At 40.5% G+C, this 22798-nt stretch overlaps 1 long non-coding RNA gene across 1 annotated transcript in view; it reads left to right on the plus strand.

Moving 5' to 3' along the window:
• LOC113834511 overlaps positions 1-19339 on the plus strand; it is a 33204-nt gene extending 13865 nt beyond the window's left edge. The window contains exons 3-4 of the long non-coding RNA XR_003483067.2: positions 12651-12718; positions 18325-19339. This is a non-coding gene — a long non-coding RNA (uncharacterized LOC113834511). The remainder of the gene's footprint in view (positions 1-12650; positions 12719-18324) is intronic.
• Positions 19340-22798: the final 3459 nt, after the last annotated feature.

A 22798-nucleotide genomic window follows, 5' to 3' on the forward strand; every position in this document is an offset into this window, starting at 1 on the left:
GAGAAGTTGGCAAAATACTCAAGGCTGTCTTTACTCCACAGTGATTAGAATGCTAGATGCCAGATTGAAGAAGAGGGGTGACAAAAGAATGGATTATTTAAGACTGCAAAGTTTCCAGAATAGGCAGCAGAATTTGAAAAGGAAAATCCTTATTTTACTTGACGGTTTGCTTTGACTAGGCTTGATGGAGGAGATAGACTAAAATACTTGCATCTTGACCTTGAGGTTTTCAAAGAAAGAGAATCTGAGCCCCACATGGTAGCACATAACCATAATCTCAGCACTCAGGCTGAGACAGAAGAATTGTAAACTCAAGGTCAACCTGGGCAACACAGTAAGACCCTGTTTCAGAAAAAAAACAGGGAGTAAGAGAGAATAACTAACCCAACATGTATGTCAAGTTCCTTTGGGTCTTAAACTTTCAAAGTAGGTCCTAATATGAGGTATGAGGAGGGTACACATGATTAGAAAGCAGCTACCACCTTTCTTGGGGTTGTCTCCTTTTTTTGTTTGTTTTCGGGGTGTGCGTGTGTGTGTGTGTGTGTGTGTGTGTGTGTGTGTGTGTGTGTGTGTGTGTGTGTGTGTGTATGTGTGTCTGTGTCTGTGTGTCTGTGTGCGTGCGCGTGTGCGCACCTACCTGCCTGCCTGCCTGCATGCGTGCGTGCATGCCTACCTGTGTGTGTATGGGGTAGTCTCCTGGTATGTGTGTCTGTGTGTGCTCCATAGCATGTTTGTGGAGGTCAGAGGACACCTTGCTAGAGTTATTTCTCTCCTTTAGCCATCCATGTTCCAGGGATGGAACTCAAGTAGTGAGGCTAGGTTGCAAATGCCCTTACTAGCTGAACCATCTTACCAGCCCTGTACACCCTCCCCCCTCTGCTTTTTGAGACAGGGTTTCTCTGTGTAGCCCTGGTTGTACTGTAAAACTCTCTCTCTCTAGACCAGGCTGGCCTGGAACTCAGAGATTCACCTGCCTCTGCCTTCCAAGTGCTGGGATTAAAGACTTGTGCCACCAAACCTAGCCTTTTTTGTTTAGAGTAGAGGCTGGCCTAGAACTCCTGAGCTCAAATAGTGCTTCTCTTTCAGCCTCCTGAGTAACTGGTACTACAGGTGTATGTCACTGTGCTCTTCGTTTACTTATTTATTTTTGAGAAAAGGCTTCACTAACCATGTAAACCAGGCTGGCCTTGAACATCTGCCTCAGCTTCCTGAGTGCTGGGATTTAAGGTGTGTTACCATGCTTGGCTCCTCCTTATGTTTCTTATGAAGAATGGACTATGGTGATCATTTTCAACTCCGTGGCTATTTCTTTTTTTTCTAAATCATATTTTCCTCCATCTCTCATACTAGGGAATGGAAGCTGGACCTCATGCATGCCAGACAAACACTATACCACTGAGTTATATCCCCAGACTTCTTCTTATTTTTTATTTTGAGACACAGTCTCATAGTTAACCAGACAGGCCTTGAATTTGCAATCCTCCTGCCTCAATGAGTCTCCTTTAGCCTACCAAGTACATGGTCACAGGCCTATGCCACCAGGCCTGACCTCCATTCCTTATTTAAGTTTAATGTAATTTAAGTTGATATTCTAATTGTGTTGGTATTATCTTAGTGGTTATAAAAAGTGTCTGTAGTTTGGAATGTTGGTTTCTTTGAAATCTAGAATATAGTAGAAATCACCATACCACTGAGTAGTTATGTCTTCGATAGTATTCTCTGGTGTTTTGTTGTTGTTATTGTTGTTTGTTTGTTTTTGTTTTTGGAGATGGGGTTTCTCTGTAGCTTTGGAGCCTGTCCTGGAACTTGCTCTGTAGACCAGGCTGACCTCAAACTCACTGAGATCCACCTGCCCTCTGTTGGGATTAAAGGCATGTGCTACCACTGCCCAGCTAATATACTCTATTTTTTTTGCTTAAATATTTATAGTAAAACAATGAAAATAAAACTAAAAGTTAGATCTGTAGATTTAAGTAGTCATACATCTCACAATTTACTACAAATAAAAGCATTTACTCTCATGTATGTTGACTTACACCTTTAACCCCAGCATTCAAGAGGCAGAGGCAGGTGGATCTCTGTGAGTTCAAGGCCATCCTGGTCTATATAGAGAGTTCCAAAGTAAATTTAGTCTTTTTCTACAGTGAATACAGTGATCTATTGACTTGCTTATCATTGACGACATTAAGCAAGATGATTTGGACATAAACATACATTAGTATTTTTTTAAGTTTAGACACCTTAATAGAAGTCTTTTGCTTTTTATAAGTTTGGGTGTCTGTCTTAGACTGAGTCTGCATTAGCACATCGTAACAAGGTCTCATGGGTGTTGAAATCAGGGGGTAAATGTGGGTCTGAAGAGTGGGGGCTCACAGAGACATGTTTAGGAGTAGGATGGGAGCAGCTGAGACAAACATGGGAAGAGTGGCTTGGATGGTAAGAAGTAGTGGAGACTTTGTAGCTGTTGTTATTCTTGTTATTACTGTGCTTTGGGTTGGTTTGTTTTTTTCTTTCTGTGATTCTGGGATCAAACCCAGGCCTTCTGTGTATTAGTCAAGTGGCTGCCACTGAGCTGTAGCACTATCCTGTTGCTTTTTAAAAACTATGTATGGGTGGGTTCTGAATTTAAAGGCACCTCAGAGAAAATATTTGGTGAATTCTAGGCCAAAAAGAGACCTAGGTAGTAGAGCACTCTTTTGCCAAGAATTATCTTGGGTGTCTTTCTTAACTTTTTCAAGCAGCTTTATTGAAGTCTATTTCATAAGTCATTAAGTTTACCCACTTGTTGGGGCTAAAGTTCAGTGGTAAATCTGTATTTACCATGTGTAAAGAAAGCCCTGAGTTCAGCACTCATTGCATGTCAGTGCACAGACACACATACAAACCTCATCCATTTTAAAGTATTAGTTTAGCAGAGTGGTGGTGGCTCATGCCTTTATTAGCAGCACTTGGGAGGCAGAGGCAGGTGAATCTCTATGAGTTTGAGGCCAGCATGGTCTACAGAGCTAGTTCCAGGACAGCTAGGGCTACACAGAAAAACCCTCATCTCAGAAAACCAAAAAAAGAAAAAATAAATTCTAGGTCCATTAGCCATCACTCCTCATTCATTTCCTCTGGTCTATTAATCAACTTCTTGCCTTAATGGAATTGTGCATTCTGGATATTTTTTTTTTCTGAGACAGGATTTCTCTGTGTATCCCTGACTGTCCTGGAACTCACTCTGTAGACCAGACTGGCCCCAAACTTACTGAGATCCACTTTCCTCTGCTTCCCAAGTGCTAGGATTAAAGGTATGCACCACCACTGCCTGACTGGATATTTTATACATATAAAATCATTACACATAAAATAATATTTTTTCTCTGTATGAAACTTCTTTCATTTGGTATAATGTTTTCAGTAGTCCTTCATATTATGGCATAGTATTAGTATTTTATTATTGTTTTTGCTTGAATAATTTACACATACAACTTTATGTATTAATCAGATGATAGACATTTGGGTTATTCCCACTTTATTACTATTATGAATAATGTTTCAATGAGCATTTGTGTACAGGTTTTTATGTAAACATATATTTTATTTCAATTATATATTTAGAAGTAGAATCATTAGCTGTATGGCTTATATTTACCTTTTTTAGGAATTGCCAACCTGTCTTCTAAATTGATTATACCATTTTATATTCTACTAAGTATGTGTGCATACACGTGTGAATACACACACACACACACACACACACACACACACACACACACACACACACACACACACACACGTACGTACGTCATGGGATATGTGTGGAGGTCAGAGGACAACCTCCAGTGTCAGTCCCTGCCTACTAACTTATTTGAGAAGTATTCTCTTATTGTTCACCACTGAGAATGCCAGCCTTGCTGGCCAATACACTTCTAGAAATTCTTCTGTCTAAGCCTTTATTTTGCTGTAGGCATGCTGGGAATGCAACAGCTTTACCTTGGTTTAATATTCTAGTCCTCATGCTTGCTCTGCAAGTGCTTTAAACATTCAACCATTTCTACAGCTCCAAGAATGCTTTATTTTTTTTAAATGAAGGTGAGTGGGTGTCATACTGGATTTAATAGAAATACAATTTTAAGAGGTAGGATCCTGAAATCAATATTTTCTTTCTAAGCACCCCATGCAGTTACTATGCAAGTTATAGGTAAACTGCAGTTGAACTAGGGAAGCAGCCAGTGGAAGACGAACAAGTAAGTTTGTTGTTGTGACTTCCTGGAGGAAATGTGAACAAATCTCTGTTTACCACAAATAGGCCACAACCAAGAGATCAAATAAATGATCCCACCCTAGTCTTTCCTAGTGAACCATTAGTTTGTTGGGGTTGTTTACAAGAGCATGGGTGACTTGCTGGTCCAGACATCACAAAAAAGCCAAGCCTGAGTGACAGCTTATGAAACCTGCATCCCTGGACCCTCTTGGCAGCTTGCAGATAGTTTCTATGTAAGTGTCTTCTCCTCCAGCAGTTATTATTTATACGATCTTGGGAAATGGCCTGTGGATAGTGTATATTCTGGGAGCTTTCTGAGAAGCTCAAGGTTAATTTCCTTTACTTCCTAAGTATTAGAAGCTTCTTTCCTCTCTCTAAGAAGAAATGTCAAAGTGATCTTAAATTGCTATTCACTGAAATTTGTGGTTCTAGTCTAAATTTGCTTCTTTGGCTGGGATATAGCTTGGGGATAGAACATGAGCTAAGCATTTACAACACCCCACCCCCCGCCCCAAGTTTATTCCCTGCACTGAAAAACACAAAAACTAATTGTCTTAGTGTTCTAATGCTGTAAAGAGACACCATGGGAAAGTCAGCTCTTAGAAAAGAAAGCGTTTAATTGGGGCTGGCTTACTGTTTCAGAGGCTATTTCGCTATCATCATGGTAGGAAACATGATGGCATATACGACCCTAAAGAAGTATCTGGGAGCTTCACATCCTGATCCAAAGGCAGAAAAAGAGGGAGGGAGGGGTGGGAGGGAGGAGGGGAAGAGAGAGACAGAAACAGAGACAGACACTGGGCCTGGCATAGGCTTTTGAAACCTCAAGCCTGCCCCCAGTGGCTTCTTCCAACAAGACCACACCTCCTAATCCTTTCAAAATTTCCACTCCCAGGTGACTAAGCATTCAGCATTATGAGCCTATAGGGCTATTCTCGCTTCTTTGTTTAAGAAGTTAGTAACATTGTCCAGCACATTGCTTTTTTTTATTTTTTTAGATTTTATTTATTTATTATGTATACAACATTCTGCTTCTATATATATCTGCACACCAGAAGAGGGCACCAGATCTCATTATGGATGGTTGTAAGCCACCATGTGGTTGCTGGGAATTGAACTCAGGACCTCTGGAAGAGCAGTTGGTGCTCTTAACCTCTGAGCCATCGCTCCAGCCCCCCAGCACATTGCTTTTATATTGGCCTTGTCTCTCTGATAGTTGGACTGTTGATTCATTGAACTGAAGTATAAGACCACAAAATGAAAAAAGAAAAATTACCCAAAGACTAATGTGATTCAATAAGAAAAAAGAAAGCAAAATGTAGTAGTTTATAACTATAATCCCAGAACTCAAGAAGCTGAGGCAAGAGGGAGGTGAGTTTGAAGTTGGCCTGAGCGACATAGTAAAACCATTTCTCAATGACAACAAAAACAGGAGAGGGAAGAAGTGCTAGAGCAACTAGATAACCATATATTGAATGCATGGACCTTCATACCAAATACCATGCATAAAACCTAATTTGAGGTGGTTCATATAGATCTCTGAGTGTGGGGCCAAAAGTATAAAGCTTTTGGAAGACACATAGAATATGTCTTCATGGTCCTTGTGAGATTATGAAAGTTTCTCAGTAGGATGCAAAAAGCAGCAGGACAGTTGTTAAATTGAATTTCATTAATTTTTCAACTTTGATGGTGGCATATGCCTATAATTCCAGCATTTAGGAGACAGAGACCTTCTATTTCAACTTATGTCAGGACCCCAAAGATGCACTGGAGTTGGTGGATCAGGTCACTAAACCTCTTTGCTTATCTTTCCATTGTGGCTACATTCTCTAAATCTCCTTTTTCTGCTTTTCACCATTATTTCCCCGTTTGATTGGCTGATTGAGGACTGGTAGCAGAGCCTTACTTATTAGGCTGTCAAGGCCCTAGCTCTGGTCCTAACCCTCCATGAGAAAATCAAGTTTGGAAATGAAGAGGATGAATGCTGTTTCCCACATGGGATTTGAGATGCCATGTACTAGACTTATTGCTGAATCTGCCCTCCAGGTAAAGATACATGGATGAAAGGCAGGATGGTTGGATGCAAGACAGAATTGGGAATCACCCAAATGTAATAGTTGAATTTGTGAGATTAGATTAAATTGCTGTGGCAGAATGTGGAGAGAAAAGTTCAAGGACAGATGCTGGGAGAAATGCATGCTTAGGGAATAGGGAAACAAGAAACAAAATTCAGTCAGCATAGCTTTATCAGATATCTTATTTGTGCCAGACTTACAATGAAGAAGACATTCAGAGTGTCTGACTCAAGAATTTGCATTGTTGATGCAGAGCCAGACAGCAAAACACATGATCAAGTAAGAGGTCCTTCTGTGGTACTCAAGAGAGCGACTGAATATAGAAGGTGCTCCAGCTTCAGTCAAAGAGATGGCACTGGAGTGGATTTCTAAATGATGGAAAGAAAGCTTTCATGTAACAATATTGGGGAAAAAGCATTCCCAGTCTAAGTAATGAATCCACAGGCTCCAATATTGGGTGAGGGAAAGAAAAGGAAATAGAATGGAAGTCTATAGGGGAGTACAAGACAGAAAAGATGGTAGCTCCTCTGTTACCACTTAGCAGAGGTCAGGGAATAATATAGTAATAAAAATGCACTGGGGAGCCAGCAGATGGCTCAGTGGGTAGCGGTGCTTCCACCATACCTGGCAACCCACATAACGGTAGAAACAAAGAACTGATTCCACAGAGTAGTCTCTGACCTGTACATACATACTGTAGTAGGCACACACAGTAATCATTATCATAAATTTGTTGGGAATTTTAAAAAGGGATGCAAACGAATAATTGTCCAACCTGTGTTTGTAACAGCATCATTCACAAGGTTCAAAAGATGGAAAGCAATCAAAATGTTTACTAATGGGTGAATGAATAAAAATCTGGCACATACATATGGAACATGATTTATCTTCAAAAAGGAAGAAAATCCCAACACATGCTGCAACATAGGTGAGTTTGGTGATGCTATGCTAAGTGAAATAAGCAGTTACAAAAAGACAAGTGCATCATCCCACTTAACCTGGAGTTGTCATATTCATAGAGACAAAGAGTGGGGAATAAAGACCTTTAGTTAAATAATACTGGATTTCAGATGAGAAACATTTGGTTGGTTGGTTGATTGGTTTTTTGAGACAGGGTTTCTCTGTAATTTTGGAGCCTGTAGACCAGGCTGGCCTCAAACTCACAGAGATCCACCTGCCTCTGCCTCTCGAGTGCTGGAATTAAAGGTGTGTGTCACTGCCCCCCAGAGAAACATTTTTTAAAAAAGTTCTGGTGATAGAGAGCAGTGGTAGTTACACAGCAATGTGAATATGCTTAATGCCAATCAGCTGTACAGTTGATGGTTATGAGTGCTAAGAGTGCACAACCACAGTAATAGAGCACCTATCTAGCATGGATCATTTTCTGGGTTCCTTCTCCAGTACCACATAAAAATATACATTTATACTCTGTATTGGGAGATAAAGTTAGGAGAATTTCTCACAAAGAAAGATGAAAAATAATGGCAAGATATACATGGAGAAGTAAAAAGAAAGCGATCAACCCCAGAACTGAACACTAAATAACAGGATTTCTAAGAGGAGAGAGAACAGAAATTGGAGGGGAGGAAATTGTCAAGTAAGCAGAGGAAATGTCCTGCACCTGAAGGAGCTGGGTTCTAGAATAGGAATAGCTGCCTCGAGGATGGGAATTATAGAAAAACTACTGCGTAGAAGAGGTTATATAGATGGGACATGCATTCATTCCTTCAACTCAGTCTACCTTTTGGAAAAGGGGCTTTGGAAAGTGTGTTGAATGAATGAATGTTCATATTGGAGAACTGTGTTCTATCCACAAAGATTGCATTGTTTCTGTTTATTCCAAGCTCACCCAAAGGGGAACTACAGCAAAGGGTCATAGAAGGCACTTCAGGAGGCTCTGCAGGGTAGAGGTGTAGGAGCAAGTGGAGGACAGAGAAAGGAGTACTAGATGTCAGCAGCCACTTCCTAGAAAATAAATACAAGTGAGTAGGCTCCAGAGAGGGATAGCTGCCCTCCAGGCAGCACCAAAATGGGAGGAGGGAGAAGTAACTTATATACCCCTGGTAAGGGACCAGCTTTGTCACTTTCTACAGCAATGCTTTGCAACCCAGGGGCAGATGTCGTAGGTGAAACAAGGGGATTGGCAAGACAGGAAATGTCCTAAGAGCAAGCCAATTGAGGGTCAAGTTTGGGATATTAAGAAGGAAATATTCTGAGTTCCTATGTGTTAAGATCCAAATGGTCTTTGGAAAAGAACACCCTGAAAACAGAAGTTAGGAAGATTCCTTGCAGGTTTCAATAGAAGGGAGGAGTAGGGAAATTTTTGTGTACACAGTCAAACTTTAGGATTTTTTTTTTTATTTTCAGAGTAGATGTTGGGGTGAAACAATATGGATTGTTGGTGAGGCTCAGAGCCCAGGCTGCCTGTTTCCTAGCTGAAGTAAAAGAGAGATAGGTCACTGGTTTGAGACAGGTTGAGAATGTGACGGTTGTGAAAATTTGACAATAACAGGATTTCTGAACATGTATCAAACAAAAATTGATGCAAAGTCAAATGTCTAATGAACACAAGGTGTTTGGGGCAGTGCTTGCCACTGTTAGATTGTGCCACTCCAGTGCAGCCTTGATTCTGACACACACCATGCGTGCTTTGCATTGCAGATGTTGTCACACCATGCAACACCAACAGTTGCTGACAGAAACACCTTTACCTGAGATGGAAACTGTTGTATTATGCATTTCAGTGTCTTGTTTTTGTGTGTGCAGGTATATGTGTGTGGGGACATATGATGACCAAAGTCCTAACTTCAGCTGTCATTCTTCAGATGGCAACTTTTTGCTATTGTTTTTGTGCATGTGTGTGGTGTATGCATGTGCATGTGTGTGTGTACATCTCAGCCTACCCACTGCTCAGCTCTGCCTTTTGTTCAGTTTCAAGAATCTGGCTACTCCTGGCTCTCAGCTCTGCACTCTAGCTGTTCTGCTATTGCTGTCCTTCTCTGCCTCTGGCACTGCCTCACTGTTGTTTTTCTCATTTCCAACTGAGCCTGAAAAGGTAAAGAAAACTGCTTAAGAATAGCCTTTTATGAGTATAATGTTACATCCAAGCCTGCTTGCTTATATAGCCAGAGAAGGGGTATTTGTACCCATAATAGCAAACATCTTGTGCAAATGAGGGTTTGTGTTTGCACTGGCCAGCAGTGTTCCTTTTCCACCAATCACAGAATTCCCTCTAATAGACCACTAGGGAAAGTATACCTTCTCTGGCTACAGAGTCACCTCCAGTTCACTGAGGTTTCTGATAGCAAAACATCTGGTACAAACTGTTTGAAACAGTCCTCACTGGGCCTCATATTTTCAGAGCCAAAGCAAGCAGCTGGATTATCATGTGTTTTCCTGAATGTGTCAGAGGAGTGTTTAAAACAGCTGGTGCTAGAATAAGAACAGGCATCTGGCTGTTTGACTGACAGTCCTTTTGCTCAAGGAAGATGGGGCAGCAAGGGAGACTACAGTAGCTCAACAATAGTGAGTTAACACAACCCCTCCCCAATATTTTCTTACAAGAAAATGAACTTCAGATGGAGTGGTTATGAGAATGTAAAGAACTTATCAACCCTAATAATGATTTTAACAGTTTTTAAAAAGTGCTTTAACAATGCTTAACACCTGCTCAGTGCCTCAGGGCAGGTAAATCTTGGAGTCTCATTGAATGTGAGATGAAGGAAGAGAAATTAAGGACCTCATATAATTACAGATTTCTTGTTAAGGGATCTTAGTAAATTGTGATACTATTCACGTAAGAATAAAGAATATAGGAGGCTACGGAGATGGTTCAGTAGTTCAAGTGCTTGCAAGCATAAGGACAGGAGTTTGGATTCCCAGAACACACATAAATGCCAGGTGGGTATGACAGCCCATTGTAATTCCAGCCTTGAAAGATAGAGACAGGGGATCCTCATAGAAAGCTGGATAGTGAGGCTAATTGTATCAACAGATTCTGGGTTTCATTGAGAGAAAGGTGGAAGAGCCATCAAGGATGATTCCTGACATTGACCTTAGGCCTTCACATGAATGTACAACATTGCATGTGTACCCCACACATGCAAATACTACAATTGTGTACACACCATACACATGAGAGCCTGAAAAAATGGACAAAGGAAAAAATGGAGGATTTAAATAGGAGAAGAAATTTAGGAACTAAGGTAGTGTTTCATTCTGGATCTGTTGGGTCAATCAGCTTGAACATGAGGGCTGGAGATGAAGATCTGGAGCTGATACAGAGGGTTTTATGAGATTTTCCATTATTGCTGCTTAGCATTATTGTGATATTATAGTATTGATTAGCAGTAAAACACCTTTTCCATCTGATTAAAAGATGATGTTTGTGTGGCTAAATGCACAAAATACACAGCTTAGTGCTTTTTGAGATAAGGTCTTGCTATATAGCCATGGCTGACCTGGAACTCATTGTGTAGGTCAAGCTAGCCTTGAATTTGGAGTGGCACTCTGCATTTGTATCATGATTACACGTGAGCCACCATACCTGGCTAGTGATTTGTAAAAGCATTTGTGTTTATTTTGTTTTTATATAGTGTGTGGTGTAGTTACATGCATGTCACAGTGTGAAAATCAGAGGACAACTTGCTGAAGTCAGTTCTCTCCTTCCACCATGTGGGTTTCAGGAATCAAACTCATATTGTCAGCCTTGGTGGCATGTACCTGACCCTCAGAACCCCATAATACTTGTCTGTCTTCCATATTAGTAGGTCCCATAAGAAGTGGATTTTTTTTTTCTAAATTGGGAGTGACCATCTCTGGACATATCTGTTTGTTTTTAAAGATTTATTTTTATTTTGTATATGAATGTTTTGCCTGAATGTCTGTCTACATGTGCACTGTGTGAGTTCCTTGTGCTTGCAGAGGCCAGAAAAGTATATCAGATACTCTAGAATGGTTGTGAGCTATCATATGGTTACTTGGGAAAAAACCCAGATGCTCTACAGAAACAGTAGGTGCTCTTAACCACTGAGCCATCACCCCATCCCTTAGTTTTGTTTTGTTCTGTTATTTTTTAAAAGATTCTATTTATTTATTTATTTATTTATTTATTATGTATACAACATTCTGCTTCCATGTATATCTGCACACCAGAAGAAGGCACCATATCTCATAACGGATGGTTGTGAGCAACCATGTGGTTGCTAGGAATTGAACTCAGGACCTCTGGAAGAGCAGTCGGTGCTCTTAACCTCTGAGCCATCTCTCCAGCCCTTGTTCTGTTATTATTAAATTACGCCTTTGAGAGGTAGTTTTCACAGCCTGGTCTACATAGAGAAAACCCTGTCAGAGAGAGACTGAGGGTAGGGGCGCAGAGAATATAATATCAAATAGATACTTGTGTATATGTATAAAAGATTCTTTAGAGCACATACCTAGAAATGTGTTTTAAGTTTGTATGATGGCTATGTATTCAAATGTACCAAATAAGGTGGTTGTAACAGTTTCCCCTCCCGCTAGGAGTGCAGAGTTGCCATGCTTCTAACCTCTGCTAACATTCCATGCTACTGGGCTTTGTCATTTTACCCAATCTGTCAGTTGTGAAATGGTATCTCTTTGTGGTTTTAGTTTGTATTTTCCTGACTGACGTGAAATTAAGCAACTTTGCATATTTCTAGGGACCACATTTGTTGTAATCCAGGCAAACCTGGCCCTGCTCCTCACCCACCAGCGCATGGCAGATGTGTGTACCCTGACTCCACCCACTTCTGTTCTCTCTTTCCTGTTGTTCCCTGAAGGGATAGACAGGACTTTTCCTGTCTCCCTCTTCTCTACTGCCCTCTCTATCTCTGTGTCTCTTTGCCTCTTTTCTCTTTCCTTCCCCCAACCCTTCCCTTTCTGATAAAACTTCTCTGTCTGCCTGACATGTTTGTTCCTCATCTGCCATGGAATCCGCCAAGGTTCCACACGCTTTATTATAATACCATTTATGTGTTCTCGTCTGTGAAACTCCCACCCAATAGTTTTGCAGGTTTTTCATGGGCTGGCATTTTCTCATTGACTCTTAGTCTTTTATGTTGCAGATGCTAGTCCTTTGTCACAGTTGCATGAGTTACTGATCAGCACTCTTCCTTTTTCATCCTGCAAATCTAGTCACCCAAGGAGAAGTGCTGTAAGCACACCTGGAGAATGAAAGTCTCAGGCCCTCACTTCTATTCTAGACACTTTAGTGACATAGCCCTGTGGGTGTGAACAGAGCAGGGGCTGGCACTGGAATAAGTCATATCACAGTACTGACTACTGCTGACCCATGGTGCTTGCCTTTGCAGGTGGAACAGGAGGATTTTGTAATGGAAGGGCATGGCAAGACTCCACCTCCTGGAGAAGAAAGCAAACAGTGAGTCACAGTTTATTAAAAGGGTCCTATTACAGATCCTCAGAAGCACTTGGTTCAGTGTGCTGAGAGCAAGTTTGCTGGGCTGTGTATACATCGGAGATACAGTAGGGCACACCAGTTTCTTTGTTGATACATTACTTCTATTTATATACTAACTAGAGGGACAAGAAAGTTGGCTTTGTTGTTTTTCCGCACTTGGCTAATCAAAATTTATGTTATGTTTAGGCAAAGGCTTTAAGCCTCAGGATGTTCTAAATTGAACTAATTAAGTTTGGGTGTTTTCCAAAGTATGAAATGGTGCTTCCTTTCCTTAGCAATGTCTTCATGAAGGAGGCTCAATTACTAGCTTGTCTGCACACCCCAAGTGTGTACATGGTACTTCCTGAAATTCAATTCCAGTGATAATTGAAACTTCTGATCATTATTTAAATATCAAAGTTTTTATCTGATGGAACAAGGGCTTTAATACCATAACTTAGCCAGCATTCTCAGGATTTCAGGATTTATCTCCTCCAACATCTGAAAAGGTGGCTGATTTTAAACTTCAGTTTGGCACATTTGTTGTGGCTTTTTAGTGGTGGTGAATAGATTTTATTTTCCCTCATCTGTCATAGGATTTAGAAATTGTGCTTCAAAGCAGACTGGTTTTTCATATGCCCTTTTAAAGGAAAAACACTTAAGATGGGCTTAAAGCACTGACATAATTCTAAGTTTTATTTAGACAGTAGTTTCCTAAATTGAATGGGATGGTGATTCATAGGATTCACCAAAAATCTGTAAAGAAAAACTCCTCTTCTTCGTCTTTCTCCCTCTTTTTTTTCCTAGAAAATAGTTTATTTTGGTGTATCTTAAGAAAATGTTTCCTAAACCCTTAGGAATGAATTATGCAGAATAGACTGTGCTGCCAAGAGGCCAGCCTCATTAAAAGAGAGTGCCTTGTCTTGTGTTTGTTGTGAATGGAAACTAGGAGATCTTCACAGCCGTTTAATTTGCTAAGCTGGCAGTTTTTAAAATAGCTCACAGTATAAATCCTAACTTTTCTCTGATCTGTCTAATGCACTTTCATTTTAGATGGGTTGATGGAATCCATCCCTCTTTAGGGAATTAGAATGCCAAACCTCTATTTGGTCTCAGTGCAAGGCAGAAGTACTTCTGGTGATTTTCTCCATAGCCCCACCCACTCTCCTATCCCACAATCTTGTCCTATAAAAATCACAATTTCGAAGCTGGGCTTTGGTAGTGCACGCATTTAATCCCAGCACTTGGGAGGCAGAGGCAGATGGATCTCTGTGAGTTCGAGACCAACCTAGTCTACAGAGCAAGTTCTAGGACAAGGCTATACAGGGAAACCCTGTCTCGAAAAACAAAAACAAAGAAATACCACAATTTCATTTGTCAAGGGCTTTCTGTATTCAAGGTAGGTACGTGATATTATTACATTTTTTAAGATTTACTTATTTTTACTTTATGTATATGGGTGTTTTGTCTGAATGTATATTTATGTATGCACCACATGCATGCCTGTTTCCCATGGCCACTAGAAGAAAGCATCAGATCCTTTGGAACTGGAGTTGCAGATGGTTGTGAACTGCTTTGGGAATGCTGGGAATCAAACCTTGGTCTTCTGGAAGAGCAATCAGGGCTTTTTGTTTGTTTTGTTTTGTTTGTTTGTTTGTTTGTTTTACCACAGAGCTATCTCTTCAGACCCAGTGCCCAGAGATCAGCCATGTCAGGAAAACTCAGAGTTTAAGATTTGCTCCCGGCCGGGCGTTGGTGGCACACGCCTTTAATCCCAGCACTCAGGAGGCAGAGGCAGGCGGATCTCTGTGAGTTCGAGGCCAGCCTGGTCTCCAGAGCGAGTGCCAGGACAGGCTCCAAAGCTACACAGAGAAACCCTGTCTCGAAAACAAACAAACAAACAAACAAACAAAAAAAAACAGAATTGATCCCAAATCTTGCTGATTTAAGGTGCTTATAGTATTATTCTGTCTGTTCTTTTGCTATCCCTGAGCAGTGCTCCTGAAAGGGACTGTGGTTTACACAGAGACAGAAGTTAAGGTCAAAGTCCCATGAGTAATAGGAAGTTGGGAAAAACAGTGAAAGGGCTTTAGGAATATTTCCTAGACACCAATGAAAGTTCTGTTCTTTAGAGGGTGCCCATTTCTTAAGCAAACCTGTCTTTGTCTTGAGAGACCTTCTCTGGTATAACCTTCAATGAGTTGGCTTCTTCCAGAGCTCAGAAATCCAGGGGGAGGGGCAGATTCTACACATATGTGTGTTCTGCTTTTAGAGTTTCATAAATTTGAATATCTTGTGTGGTATCTTTACCATTCTCTAGAAGCCCCCTAAACCCTGAGGTTTTGTTGTGGTGGATTGGTTTGGCACTACGGATGGAATTGAGGGTCTTGCAATTTGTTGGTGAGCGCTAAAGCATAGTCCCAGCCCTCATTTGTTTGTTTTTGTTCATTCATTAATTAGTTGATTCATTTATTCTGGGTCTGCTCTGTTACCATCTATTGAAGTAATTAAGCAGAAATGTTCCTTCTCTTCCTAAATATCTGTTTACCCTTTGTGAGAGTCAGGAGCAAATAAAGTTTTCATTTGTTTGTTTTATGGTTTCTGTGTCATATTCCCTCCCACACCCCCGTGGTACTGGTGATTGGACCCAGGTAAATGCTCTGCCACTATAGTCTATACTCAGCTCTTACACAGACTCTAACTTAACATTTTTCCAGATTTGTTTGGAATTTGCTCCCAAATTGCTCATTTATTGTTAAAACAGGCTATGTAAATAAATACCCTGTTACTTGGAAGGAGGGCAGATGAAACTCAAGGGTTATAAAATTTACTTAAGATCACAGAGAAAATTCTTGTAAGGATTAAGACTAAACTTATTTTGTTAGCTAGGCTATTCTTTGTTTCCCATTTAATTTATTGACCACAACAATTACTCAACACAGCATTATATTCTATTTTATTAACAGGAAGACTTAGGTTTCTGTACACTCTGTTAAGAGTAGTGGACTCTGATAGTGTGATTGTAGTTTAGTGGTATGTTGCTTGCCTATTGTGTGCAAGGCCCTGGGTTTGAGTTCCCCAGGGCTGCAAGAATGAAAAAAGAAAAAATGAACTTTGAGTGTGATGACTCATACCTATAATCCCAACGTTTAGGAGATGGAGGTAGGAGAACCATTCAAGGTTACCTTCAGCTACATAGTAAGGTCTAGGCAAGCCTGGGTTACTTGAAATCTTGTCTCAAAACGACAACAAAAACACCCCAAACACTTGCAAACAAACAAGCAAACAAACAAAAAAAGAGACTTCTGATATTGAGGAATTACTGTGCTAAACTACTATTAGCTTATTACTAAATATAAATTTTTATTATCATGTATTTATAAGCTTATAAATATTTAGATTAATGGACACATATATTATTTGGATACTGCTTTTTTGTTTTGTTTTGTTTTGTTTTTCGAGACAGGGTTTCTCTGTATTGTTTTGGAGCCTGTCCTGGAACTGTAGACCAGGCTGACATGGAACTCACAGAGATCCACCTGCCTCTGCCTCCCGAGTGCTGGGATTAAAGGCATGTGCCCGGATACTGCTTTTTAAAAGATTTGTTTGAATTTTATTTGTTTATATCTGTATGCCTGCATGTTTGTATGCCACATGTCTGTGGCTATCTAGAAACCAGAAGAGAGCATCAGATTTCCCTGGAACCAGAGTTAGAGGTGGTTATGAGCTACCTGATGTAGGTGCTAGGAATCGAGCTCGTCCTTAGAAAAGCATCAAGTATTCTAACCCACTGAGCCATCTCTCTATCCCTTTTCAGAGGAGTTTTGTTATTAGTATGTCTAGTATAATTTTTTTTAGGATATCCACTTTAAGAGTGTTACTATAGCAAATCAGATAAGCCAAGGTTATTGCCTTAATTACTACATTTACATCAGACAACTTTAATTGCATAATGTGCTTAATGGGTGAGTAAAAATAAAAACCATGGGGACTGGAGAGATGGCTCAGTGGCTAAGAGCACTGGTTGCTCTTTCAGAGGTCCTGAGTTCAATTCCCAGCAATGACATGGTGGCTCACAACCATCTGTAGTGGGGTCTGATGCCCTCTTCTGGCATAACATTGTACACGCATACAGAGCACTCATAAATAAATTAAAAAATAATAAAAGCCATGATGTTTTCTTTTTGTTTGTTTGTTGTTTTTGAGACAGGGTTTTTCTGTGTAGTCCTGGCTGTCTGAAGCTTACTCAGTAGACCAGCTGGCCTCGAACTGGGATCAAAAGCATGCACCACCATCCTTTTTGTGATGACTTTAAAACACAGCATGTGCAGATTGTTCATATATTGTGTTGTATCATGTGTAGTAGTTACTTTCCTACTGCTGTAACGGAGTACCTGGCAAAAGCAACTTAAGGATGTTAGGGTTTATTTAGGTTCATAGTTTGAGGGAATCCATCATGGTGTGTGGCGGCAGCTGGTCACATTGTGTAACATTCAGTCAGTGGAAAGATGAATGCTAGTACTCATGTTGTGACTGGTTTTCATTTTCATTTAGTTTCAGATCCTAGCCTATGGGATAACACTACCCACGTTCAGCATGGGTTTTCCCTCAGTTAAACATCTTTGGAAATACCTTCACTACACTCAGAAGTGTGTCTCCTAGGTAATGGTAAATCCAGTCAAGCTTCATCATTCCATGCTCTTGGAGAGCTCAGTCTCAAGCATGGAAAGGGAGAAAAAGATTCTTTTTGCTGTGGTGGTCCTTGTTTTATATCTGGCCACTCTATTTAACACTATGTCTTTTTGTTTTCTTTTGATTGTTTATTTTTTTTTTTTAACCTACAGAACTAGGGATTGACCCTAGGGCCTCACACATGCTAGCCGTGCACTCTGTTACCAAACCTGTTTCTGCAGTCATCTTTTTACTTTTTAAATATCGAGGCTCACTAAATTGTGTGGGCCTGTCTTAAACTCACTGTGAGCCTAGGATGGCCTTGAATTTTTTTGGTCCTCCTGCCTCAGGCTCTGGAGTAGCTTCAGAGGAAGGTCTGTGTAGACCTGCAACACTTCTTTTTAGAATTACTGTTTTGATGGTTGTTTCAAATCCTTGAACATCTCTGTGGCATCTCCTAAATATGGGAACCATGAAAATATTCTCAAATCACAAAATTTACAGTTAACTCATCTTCAAATCTTAAACTTGTTAGTTGGTCATAGGCAGAGAGTTCTTTTTTATTTTTATTTATTTGTTTGTTTTTGCTTGTTTATTTTGATGACAAGGTCACACTATGTAACCCTGGCTGTCCTGGAACTCAGAGACATCCACATGCCTCTGCTGAAGTTAAAGGCATATGCTCCTAACAGACAGATTTTTAAAAAATTTTATTTATCGCCAGGCATTGGTGGCTCGCGCCTTTAATCCCAGCACTTGGGAGGCAGAGGTAGGCGGATCTCTGTGAGTTTGAGGCCTGCCTGGTCTCCAGAGCGAGTACCAGGATAGGCTACAAAGCAACACAGAGAAATCCTGTCTCAAAAAACCAAAAAAAAAAAAATATTTATCATCTTATATGTATGTGTGTTTGCTTACAGAAGAATCATGTATGCATATACATCATGTGTGTGCCTGGTACCTGCAGAAGACAGAAGAGATCATCAACTCCCCCCAAAACTGGAGTTATTGGCAGTTGTAAACAATTGTGTGGGTGCTGGGAACTGAACCCAAGTTCTCTAGCAACAAGTGTTCTTAACTGCTGAGCCCCCATAGGGAGGGTTTGGGTTTTTTGTTGTTGTTGTTGTTGTTTAATTTTAATTTTGTGCTTGTTTGCTTGCTTGCTTGCGACGGGGTCTCACTGTGTCTGGCTGACCTGGAACTAACTATCTACACTAGCCTGGCCTTCAACTCCTAGAGTGATCTGCCTACCTCTCTGCCTCCCAAATTATAGGATTAAAGGCATGCACAACCAAGCCATGCCTATTTTGTGTATTGTATAACCAGGTTTTCACAAATTGTTGCTTCTGCCTCTGCCTTCCCCTCCTTGTCCTCATTCTTTCCCCCTTCTTTGAGCCATTAGAACATAAGAATGTTGAAATCAATTTGTTAAGAAATACTAAGTTGAGAGGCTGGAGAGTTAAGCTCAGCAGTTAAGAGCACTGACTGCTCTTCCGGAGGACTCAGGCTCGATTCCCACCTGGAGGCTCACAACTGTCTGTGACTCCAGTTCCAGGAGACCTGACACCCTCACACAGACATACATGTAGGCAAAACACCAACGCACATGAAATAAAATAAATTTAAAAAAGAAATACTAAGTTGAACTCTCTGCAAACTCAGGAATTACCCAGGAAGCTAGAGAGCAAGAGAATACTGTACTTTTTTATGTAATCTTTTCAGAATTGTAGGAAAGAGAAATTAGGAATTTTGCTTTCAAGTTAATTGTTATTTTTTGAGTGCCATAGTAGTTTAATAGATATTTTATACTCATGAAAGTTTTGCTTTTAAAAATTTGGGTGAAGGGCTGGAGAGATGGCTCAGAGGTTAAGAGCACTGACTGCTCTTCCAGAGGTCCTGAGTTCAATTCCCAGCAACCACATGGTGGATCACAACCATCCGTTATGAGATCTGGTGCTGTCTTCTGGTGTGCAGATATACATGGAATCAGAATGTTGTATACATAATAAATAAATAAATAAATAAATAAATAAATAAATAAATAAAATCTTTTAAAAATTTTGGGTGAAACCATCAATACTTGTATACCATCTGTGGGAAATTTTCTGATGCTAATAAATTTTTCAATTTGCATTGAAGTTGCTTAAAAGAATTACTTCTCAGAAAAAAATGTCTTTTTGTCTCTTGAGTGTCTCATAATGAATAAGCTCTGGATTCTGTTTTGTAAGTTTCTCTTCAGATACCTGTGAGACTGGTCTCCTCTTGTAAGTGACATTAACCAACAATAGGTAGGGTGGCTCACATAGCTCATAGAAAATTGGGATTAATTCATTAGAAGTCTTATTTTAATTTGCTTTTTTGAGATAGGGTCTCACCATATAGTCAGGCATAGCCTTAAACTCCTTATCTAGACTAGGCTGGCCTCAAACACGTAGAGCTAGATCCTCCTGCCTCTGCCTTTCAAGTGCTAGGATTAAAGGAGTGCACCAATCGGGTGGTGCATGCTTTTGATTATTACATGGGGTGAACACCCACGTCTGCCCTCAGCACTTTTCTTGGACTCCTCTCCCCACCAAGAATCCATAGATATGTAGGGATGCAAGGAAGGTGCAGCCTGAGGATACACAGCCCAAAGGCCCAGTTCTGTGAGACTTTCTGCTAGACCCCAGCTCTGTAAGCACAAATGAAGATTTTGGTTGCCTTGGTCTCTACCTAAGAAGTACCTACTGGACTAAAACTACTAATAAATACATTCTGAATGAATGAAGGTGGCCCTAAATCCCCATCCCTGTCTCACACATGCACTTTAAAAATCTGAAATGGGAAGTTGTCAAGAACCCTGACATTCTAAGATGTTATTTGTTTTGTTTTTGTTTTTCAAGACAGGTTTTCTCTGTAGCTTTGGCTTGTCCTGGAACTTGATCTGTAGACCAGGCTGGACTCTTAACTCACGGAAATCTCCCTGCCTCTGCCTCCAGAGTGCTGGGATTAAAGGTGTGTGCCAACACTAACTAATGTTATTTGTTAGTAGCAAAAGAAAAAGTAGCTGATAACATGTTGTTTGACTCTATATCCAGGGCTTGCTTCCCTTTTTTGTTTTGTTTTGTTTTCAAGATGATGTTTTTCTGTGAAGCCCTGGCTATCTTAGAACTCACTCTGTAGACCAGGATGGCCTCTAATTCAGAGCTCACCTGCTGGCCTCCCAAGCGCCAGCATCAAAGGTGTGCACCACTCTCCCCCCCCCCCCCAATTTGATATCTGGAATTTTCTCGACTATCCCAGCAGATAGCTTAGCTCAGTGCTGCTCTTTTCAAGTGTTCCTACTGGTAAGCCCATCATTGCTTATTGTTTACTTTGTGGAAAATTCTAGCCTCTTAGCTGCCTTTTTTTTTCTTTTTTTTTAAGGGATTATTTCCTTATTTCTTTGTTTCTAATGGCCTCTATCAGACACTTCTAGCCTTCCCACAGATCTGCACTGCTGTTTAAGAACCTGTGCTGCCCCTTGCACAGCTGGTCCACCTCCCAGTACCTCTGCTCAGGCAAAACAACGATGCTTTCTTGCCAGTAAGAAGTCAGGGTTATAAAGATGCTCCTTAAGAAAAAGATAATTAGTTTCAAATAAATAATTGGGTTCAAAAGTGAAATGCTTACTTTAAAATTGGTATATTTATGGGGACAACGTGATGTTTTGATATATGTATACATCAAATCATGGTAATTAACATACTTATCACCTGCACACCAGAAGAGGGCACAGATCTCATAACGAATGGTTGTGAGCCACCATGTGGTTGCTGGGAATTGAGCTCAGGACCTCTGGAAGAGCAGTCAGTGCTCTTAACCTCTGAGCCATCTCTCCAGCCCATAGAATCCAGTTTTGTTTTGTTTTGTTTTGTTGTTGTTGTTATTGTTGTTTTTGTTTTTTTGGTTTTTCGAGATAGGGTTTCTTTGTTTAGCTTTGGAGCTTATCCTGGCACTGGCTCTGGAGACCAGGCTGACCTCTAATAGAGATCCGCCTGCCTCTGCTTCCCGAGTGCCAGGATTAAAGGCGTGCACCACCAACGCCTGGCTTATTATTGTTGTTAAGAGACCATTAAATACCATTTCTTTTAGACATTTGAAACATAAAGCACAGCTGGACATGATATATGCCTATAATACCAGCACTCAAGAGGCTGAAACTGGATGATTCAAAGTTCAAAGTCGACAGGCTTGGTGGTTCATGCCTTTGATCCCAACACTTGGAAGGCAGAGGCAAGAGGATCTCTGAATTTGAGCTTAGTCTGATCTAGAGAGAGAGTATGTGTTCTCTGTTAAAGATAGAAAGCCTGTCTTGAAATATTGAGGGGATGAGGAGTGAGTGTTTCTAAAAACCAAGAGCTGGGGATACTCAGTGGTAGAGAACTTGGCATGTTCAAGGTCCTAGGTTTGATTGCCAGCACTGACATCATATATATTACTATTGTATCTGTAGTTAAACTACTGTACAGTAGAACACCAGAAGTATTCTTCTTGAGTAACTGGAAACTACCTGTTGGCCAGCTTCTCCCCATCTCCCACAACCTGATGTTCTTCTAGCTTCTGGTAATTGCTGTTCTGCTCTGAACAGTTTTTTAGATTCTATCATTGGGTGTGATTGGTATTTGTCCTTTCTGTGCCTGGCTGTCTTAGTTACTTTTTTATTGCCATGAAAAGATGTCATGACCAAGAAAACTTACAGAAGGCAGACCTTATCAGGGCTTAGAGTTACAGAGGGTTAGAGTTCATGACCACTATGGCCAGGAACATGGCAGCTGGCAGGCAGAAATGGTGCTAGAGCAGTATCTGAGTATCACATCCTTATCACCAAGTAGGAAGCAGAGTGTGTGAGCTAAATGGGAATGGCATGAGCTTTTGAAACCTCAAATCTCACCCCAGTGGCACATCTCCTCCAACAAGGCCACACCTCCTAATCCTTACCAAACAGTTCTACCAACTTTGGACCAACCATTTAATATGTGAGCTTAGAGTGGCCATTCTCATTCAAACTACCACACTGGCTTACTTAATTTCTTATGTCTGCCAAGGTTTACCAATGGTAAAATGGCAAGATTTTATATTTTTATGGTGTTCATATAAATGAATATTGTTTAAGTTGAAATAAATCAAACAATGGCAACTCACTTAAAAGTTGACAAACTGGGCTTCTTAGTATACTCGTGTAATCCCACCTCCTGAGACCAGAGGATTGTGAGTTTGGGACTAGCCTGGGCTTCACAGCAAGACTGACTCAAAACAAAACAAAACAAAAAGTTGACAAATACCACAATGTGGGTATGAAGATACTGCCGTGGAGGTTTTTATGTGGTACCATGGAAATAGAGGAAAGTATTGGAATTTAACTTTTGAGATTTG

This window comes from Cricetulus griseus, chromosome 2 (assembly GCF_003668045.3).
Source record: "Cricetulus griseus strain 17A/GY chromosome 2, alternate assembly CriGri-PICRH-1.0, whole genome shotgun sequence".
In the NCBI taxonomy this organism is placed as follows: Eukaryota; Metazoa; Chordata; class Mammalia; order Rodentia; family Cricetidae; genus Cricetulus; species Cricetulus griseus.